The sequence below is a fragment of the Papaver somniferum genome, chromosome 1 (genome assembly GCF_003573695.1).
Source record: "Papaver somniferum cultivar HN1 chromosome 1, ASM357369v1, whole genome shotgun sequence".
NCBI lineage: Eukaryota > Viridiplantae > Streptophyta > Magnoliopsida > Ranunculales > Papaveraceae > Papaver > Papaver somniferum.
Genome location: NC_039358.1, coordinates 232,884,942 through 232,892,605, shown reverse-complemented (window position 1 = coordinate 232,892,605; position 7,664 = coordinate 232,884,942). Strand labels below are relative to the sequence as shown.

Below are 7,664 nucleotides of genomic sequence, written 5' to 3'. Positions count from 1 at the left end.
ATCATATCTTGATCCCTCGTGCATTTCAAAAAGCATGGTATAGCAGGGAAAAGTTGGTTGTGATTTAATATATTTTTTTATATAGCTCAAGGATAAGTGCTCAATCCCACCGGCTTGATTCTGGGTTGGTTTTGGCTACTCAAGGTTTAGATGGAAAAACGATGCAAATATAAAAAGTATCAGGGGTATTTGCTTTGAAGTATCTTTATTAGAGGTAATTAATAACCAAAAATATTTTAATGTCAAGCATGCATAGAGTTGAAAACGATAATGAATAATTAATCTGATTTGTCATGTGAAAGGGGTAAAATAAACAAGGCAAGTGGAAGAGTAGGTTTGGAAAATGGAAAAACTGTGGAGTGTCCCTAGATTTTATGTTCCAATACATCAAAGAAGCTCCTAGGCCGAGTTGACACTACAAGAAAAATGGTCTTGAGCGACCAGGTAGTTTAAGTTGCAGAAGCCCATATTAAGTCGCTCTAATTCTTATAGCGATAAAAAGTGGCACTTGCTCTGTGGTTGCAAAAGGTGGGATTTATAAAGGTCTAAAGCAGCTAGGCAATCGCTTTAGTCATCAACCGACCATCTTAGAGCAAGTAAAAAATGCATCGCTTTAAACCTAGACCAACCATCTTAGAGCAAGTAAAAAATACATCTCTTTAAAGCTAGACCAACCATCTTAAAGCAAGTAAAAAATGCATCGTTTTAAATCTATACCAACCATCTTAGAGCAAGTAAAAAATGCATCGTTTTAAAGCTAGACCAACCATCTTAGAGCAAATGAAATATGCATCACTTCAAGGCTAGACCAACCATCCTAGGAGCAATTAGAAAGCTATGAAACAACCGGCCTGAAGTTGGTTGCTTCGGTTTTTAAGGTGCCAAATTTAAGTTGGTTGCTTCAGTTTTTAAGGTGCCAAATTAATGGAAGTAATTACTAATAAGATTCTATAATTATCCAGTTTTAATTAAGATTAAAAGTAACTCAAACATCTTATATATCATTAATTAACCGTTGCTTTATTACAAGTGATATATACTTCAGTTTCCCCACCCAGTAAAAGACGTTAACTTGTTACCAAAAAAAAAAAAAAAGAAACATAACTGGTTTACAACCCATCCCCGAAAAGAACAAAAGGTCTGAACAAAGGGCAAAAAAGGGTCCAGTGAACGGCATGAGGCCTGTATATTCATCAAAACACAACTGCACACACATCATTCATTAATTTCCTCACCATCTTCCTCTCCAGATAGTTCATTCTCCTTATTAACATCAGCACATCCATCATCCTGCAAATCATCTTCGCGCAAGTCATCCCAAGTAAATCCATCTTCAACTTCATTCTCCTGTTGACGTTCATCTTCAGACTCATCTTCTAGATCATCTGGCACGGGTTCACAACCAAGCATCTTCAAAGCCTCATTCAAATACTCTGTGAGATTACGCTCCCTCCGTTGAAGCTTTGAGATATCTTTGTCTTGCTTTGCAACTTTCTTCTTTTGCAGAGTCCAGCTGTTCTTGGAGAGCAGACATGTGTGCTTCATTTTTCTCATGTAGACTGAAGCGAGTAGCAACTTTTGACTTACGAGCACGCTTAACACCAGTACGACGAGGATCAACAACCATTGCATATATTTCCTCAGGCGTGTAGCTGACTTCCCTAGATGAACCTTCTCACTAATCCGTTTCATCTCTGCTTGCATACACACATAGTAGAAACATGCAACTAATTTAGAGTTCAAACACATGCAGCTATCATGAAATAAGACAAAACAACACAACAGTTACAAAAATATCCTTGTCTTATAAGCAGAATTTTCATTCAAAGTGTAGTAACTAGCATAAAAAAGCAAAAGACGGATGGATCAAATACTATGTTAAGACTACATTTAAACAACTAAGGTTCTATGTATGATCAAAGAACTCATTGCAAAAAAAAAAAGTTTACAACAAATCATATTTTGTCAACACAAAAACATGTGGACATTTAAGATATCAACCAACAAAAAATTAATGGATCCCGAAAACTATTCGAAATCATCATATATTCCTGTGTTACTCGAAATCATCATATAATTATTATTTTTTTACATATATAAACTATGAACTACAAATAAGTAGCTTGGTAGGCTACTCGTCAACAACTTTGTGCTACTGTCAATTGACTAACAACATTATACTAACACACGTGTTAACTATAGACCCAGTTCTAATAAAAGAAAAATAGACAACTAGAAACTATCTATTGAAAATGGATTAAATTCTAAATATGTGTTACGTTAAAAAAAAAAGAAAAAAAAAAAAAAAAGAAGCAAAGAACTTAACTTATCAAAATGGAAAAATGTAGTACAGGACAGAGATAGTTTATGGCCTGTAAGTAAATTACTACTAACAGTAACAAATGACACATGCTACAAATTTGTACCTTGTAGGTTGGGATGCTTAGTTTGCATTTAGACTTACAGTAGGCCTCAATCATTATTCTAATATATTAGTAGTGAATCAAGGAAAATTTGTACCTGCCAATCTTCACACAGTTTACCCAGCTTACTAGCCTTGTGAGTTACCATGAACATACTGAGTGGATTAACTGGGAGATTTTTGCGCGCCTAACGAAAGAGAACTCGTGAGTGTACCACAACTAAAAATAATTAAGATCAAATTGATACATATCATGTTATCACATCATTTAAGATTGGCAGAACACTCAATCCAGATTGATTAGACCTTCAATAAGTTATTTCCTACGTTCACGTAGTTCAGGGGACAACCACTATAATCACTAGCAAACAACATCAAGTTTAGAAGAAAAAAAGCATACAAAAACTCTAAGGACGTGACATTTGTAAACCAGTAGAACCTTTTTATCACCCTCAATAGTGTACGTACTATGTAGGTCACATGTATAAGATAAGCTTAGATAAAGGCCAATCAATGTGCGGGATGAAGAACTTAGGATTTACCCTTTCATACGCTTTTCTGGCAAAGCTCTGTGTACCATTGGTATGGTTCAAAGCTTGTGCCAAAATTATAAACATTAGAAATGATGGGTTTTAATGACAAAAGATGTCTCATACTGGATGCCAATTCTAGCTCCCTCCAGACAGCAAATTACCTGCTCAAATAAAATACCAAATGAATTACTCATTTATTCAAATTTGATAACATAAGAGCACCACAAGCTGGAAATCAGACTTGACCATCACCTCTAGCATATTATGCAAACAGAAAAAGTCATATTCACTAACTGCTCAGCCATTCATAACATCAAACCCCCATCAAATTCTGAATCAAAACATCAAAAACAAGTACAAGGATTAAGAAAGAAAGAGTGAAAAATCAAAATACCCCAAATCGAATCCAATAAATTCAATCAAAAATCCCCAAAATCCAACATATACAGACAAAGATTAACAAAATCAAAGTTTGAAAACCACACAATCCAACCAAATCGAATCCAGATCTTGGGAAAAAATAAGAAAAAACAAGCAAATGAATTGCAGGGCGTAATTGAAATAAAAAAACAAAAACCTAAGTAGTAAAAAGGATATCTCGATCATAAATCTAAGGATTTTAAGAAAAATTGAAAGAAAAAAAAAGGAACCCTACCCATAAGTAAACCAATTCCTTCCGATTCACTTCTCCGCTGAGTAACTCCACAAAATCCTCACTAATTCCTTCCGATTCACTTCTTCTCTGATTTAAATGTAAACCCATTTAATTCACGACATCAAAGTTAAAATCAGAACCCCACATCGAACCAGCAACTGGTAGCAGCACAATTCATGTCCACTCTGAGTCTGTGTTCTTCCTGACCAAGACCTAACCTAACCTAGGAGAACCATAGAAAGTAAATGGTTTGATTTTATGTAAAAGAATTAGGGTTTTTGAAGAGATTTGGTGAATCAGGTGAAGAGAGGGAGAGGAGATGGCGATGATGAGTAAAGATGGGTTGAGTGAATTAGATTTTCTCAAGTAAAACAGATAGAGTTCGAGTGGTTGGGAGGGTTTGATGGGTGAATGAAAATGATGGACGGAGTTCGTTGGATCCAGCCATACGGATTGAGATTATATTTTTGATGCTCATGCGGATTGAAAAGCATTGTGTTTCTTTTGTGTTAATACGAACTCATGTTTTCGGTTTAATTATCAACCTTTAACATGAAAAAAAATCCAAAAAAAATATAAATAAATTTAGAACATTGTTTTCGACATTTTGATATAAAAAAAATCCAAAAAATGTATAAGAATGAATCGGGAAAATGAAAAATGAATTCGATAATTGGTGTGTTTCTTTGTGCTTTCTCTTTGTGTTTTTGTGCTTTCTCTTTGTGCTTCGGGTTTGAATTTCGACTAGTCATGAAATAATTTTTACAAGTCATACAGGTCATGAAGTAGCTTTAATTCACACTGGTAAACTCAGGTTATAAGATTACTAGAGATGGACCACGAAATTCATGATGGTTCAGGCTTCAAACTTAGTTGGATACATCATCAAAATCGATAAATATGAAGCTCAGTGTTGATTCGAACTCCAAATGTGGTATAACAACATACAAACTATGATTCAAGAACCTATGGGAGGGTTTCTGACTTCAAACTTAGCATGATACATCATCGAAATCGATAAATATGAAGTTTAGTGTTGATTCGAACTCCAAATGTGGTATAAAAACATACAAACTCTGAGCCAAGAACCTCCGGGAGGGTTTCTGACTTCAAACTTAGCATGATACATCATCGAAATCGATACATATGAAGTTCAGTTTTGATTCAAACTTCAAATGTAGTATAACAACATACAAACTATGACTCAAGAAGCTCTGAAAAGGGTTCTGACTTCAAACTTAGCATGATACATCATCTAAATCGATAAATATGAAGCTCGGTGTTGATTCGAACTTCAAATGTGGTATAACGAAATACAAAATGTGAACCAAGAAGCTTTGGCAAGGTTCTAGCATATTGTATGCATACGACCGTAACCTGGCCGTGAGTGGACTACTATAAGTCCATCTACTTCGTACGAACGATGAATTCATCCATTTACAGGTAAGATTCCTTCGGAATATACCCTGAAACGTTAAACAAACCATGTTCTGGCATATTGTACGCATACCTTGTCCCGAGATCGTAACCTGACCGTGAATGGACTATTATAAGTGCATCTACTTCGTACGAACGATGAATTCATCCATTTACAGGTAAGATTCCTTCGGAATATACCATGAAACGTTAAACAAACCATGTTCTGGCATATTGTACGCATACCTTGGCTCCGAGATCGTAACCTGGCCGTGAGTGGACTACTATAAGTCCATCTACTTCGTACGAACGATGAATTCATCCATTTACAGGTAAGATTCCTTCATAATATACCCTGAAACGTTAAATAAACCATGTTCTGGCATATTGTACGCATACCTTGGATCCGAGATCGTAACCTTGCCAGGAATGGACTACTGTAAGTGCATCTACTTCGTAGGAACGATGAATTCATCCATTTACAGATAGGATTCCTTCGGAAGATACCCTGAAACGTTAAACAAACCATGTTCTGGCATATTGTACACATGCCTTGGCTCCGAGATCGTAACCTGGACGTGAGTGGACTACTATAAGTCCATCTACTTCGTACGAACGATGAATTCATCCATTTACAGATAAGATTTCTTCGAAAAATATTTCCTGAGTTTAAACAAGACAAGCTTGAACTTGCAATTTTTCTTAGAAGTGTGTGTGAGAAATATAGCAAAAGTGAACTATAGCCATGGTCAAGGTTTTCACAACATGTATGCTTAACCTTAGGTACTTCATGTACTTTTGCCTTTGCACTTACGCTTCCGAACTATGTCAGGACAACCAGGTATGCGTACCGAGTATGGGTACCTTTGGCAGTTGTGAAATCATATCAAAAAGTGTACATACCTGTGTGTGTAGGTGCAATCTTACCAAATTTGGTTGCCGCATTCATTTTCAATCAGATATATCGATTTTCTTCTAATTATTCATCATTTTAACCGTATGCGCCGATTGACTATTGTCAATTTCACATGTTATCAATCAATTTTATTCAATATCACTCGACATCACTCGATTGCTCCTAGAGTCAATGGGTTTATATGGTTAACTATTAAATTAAATCGAATTTTCATTTAGTACACTTAATTTATTTATTTTATCTGTCAGTTTTACTTTATGTAGGTCGGCCTCACCCATTTTCTCTTAGATTATATCGGCTTCTCATGTTATTGATAATTTTAGCCGAATGTCCATACTCTTTAGTCAATTTCACCTGTTATATATTAACCTTATCCAACATCGCTCGCTCCACACGATTTTCCTTGGATTCCATGGGTATAATTTTATTATTTGCCTATTAATTTCAAACGAATTTCACCCGTTATTAATCAATTTTATTCAATAGTTACTCGATTTTTCTTGGATTCCATGCGTTTATATGGTTGACTATTAAGTCAACACAGATATCCATTTAGTTCACTTAATTTATCCGAGACCAAAAATTTCACCTTGGCCAAGCTGATTTCTATTTTTCACCGAGATGAGAACTGATGCTTTAATCGGCATAATTGACCAAGTTCCACAGATTTTTTGACCGGAGGAATTATCGATATAGTTTTAAATTTTCAAGGTTTCAGTAAAGCTCTGAGATCTATTTCATGTTGTAGGATAGTTTTTTGGTTTCTTTTGTTTGTTTTTTTTTCTCATTTGGAACCAGTTAAAACAGTAGTAGCCAGAAAAATGACCGAGCGGACTGGGATCGGTTTCAGACGCAACCGATCCATCAACAGTTCAGTGGCAGTTTTTAAATCTTAACCGAGATGTATACGGTTTGATCAATGGTTTTTCCTAAAAACCGGACCGACAGGCCATTGTGCACCCCTAATAGTAACCTAACATAACAACCATGATCCGTATGACACTAATCTAACCAATAAGAAATTAAAATGAGATCATTATCGGTTTCAAACGCCTTAAAATTGGTTGCTCAGAGAGGTTGTACCAACCGATTCATTTTTTAGTTGCTAGGAGTCGGTGCCTCAAAGTGAATAGCTACCTGAGCACTTTTCAAGCTGCTATAGATGACTTGAAAGAGTGATGTAGCGAGAAAACACATTCGGTCGTGGCTAGATATTAGATGACACAGGTTTGTAGCCGCCAAACTTTACGGCAGTTGCAACTTTGGATGCTTAAACCCTTAAAGTGACTAAAATTATGGGCTCTCGCTGGGATTTTGGTCGCTTAAGCCAGGTTTTCTTGTAGTGTGAGCTTTCCCTTGCGACTAAGATAATGGTTTTCAGATCTATAAGCTGCTTTGCATCAATTTTAATTTATTATTCATGACGAGATTAGTTGCAGTATATTGTTCATGAACTACTTTAAGGGAGATGTTGTAAATGGGTATCGAAGCTTTTGGTGGGACGAAAAAGAAAGAGAGCTCCAAAGGTGTCCTGAGATAGAAATCTAGAATATATTTTTTTAGTCATGGCATCACGTTCAATCAATTTTTAGAATTGGATGACACTGGCGAAATCGTCAATGCAGGAAAAAATTGTACAACTCATCTATTGTCACATGACAGAATGCTTGAAGCTTATTTATTGGGAAAATTTTCCAGAAAGGGTTCAGAGTCTAACAAGGG

The 7,664-nt window shown here is 35.8% G+C and overlaps 1 long non-coding RNA gene across 1 annotated transcript; it reads right to left on the bottom strand.

Annotated features, from left to right (window-relative positions):
- Window positions 1-1,086: 1,086 nt before the first annotated feature.
- Window positions 1,087-3,711, bottom strand: LOC113338577. Its single transcript, XR_003354794.1, has 5 exons — window positions 3,611-3,711; window positions 3,208-3,286; window positions 2,965-3,116; window positions 2,521-2,610; window positions 1,087-1,694 (listed from the first exon to the last, which is right to left on the bottom strand). It is a non-coding gene; the product is annotated as an uncharacterized LOC113338577 (long non-coding RNA).
- Window positions 3,712-7,664: the final 3,953 nt, after the last annotated feature.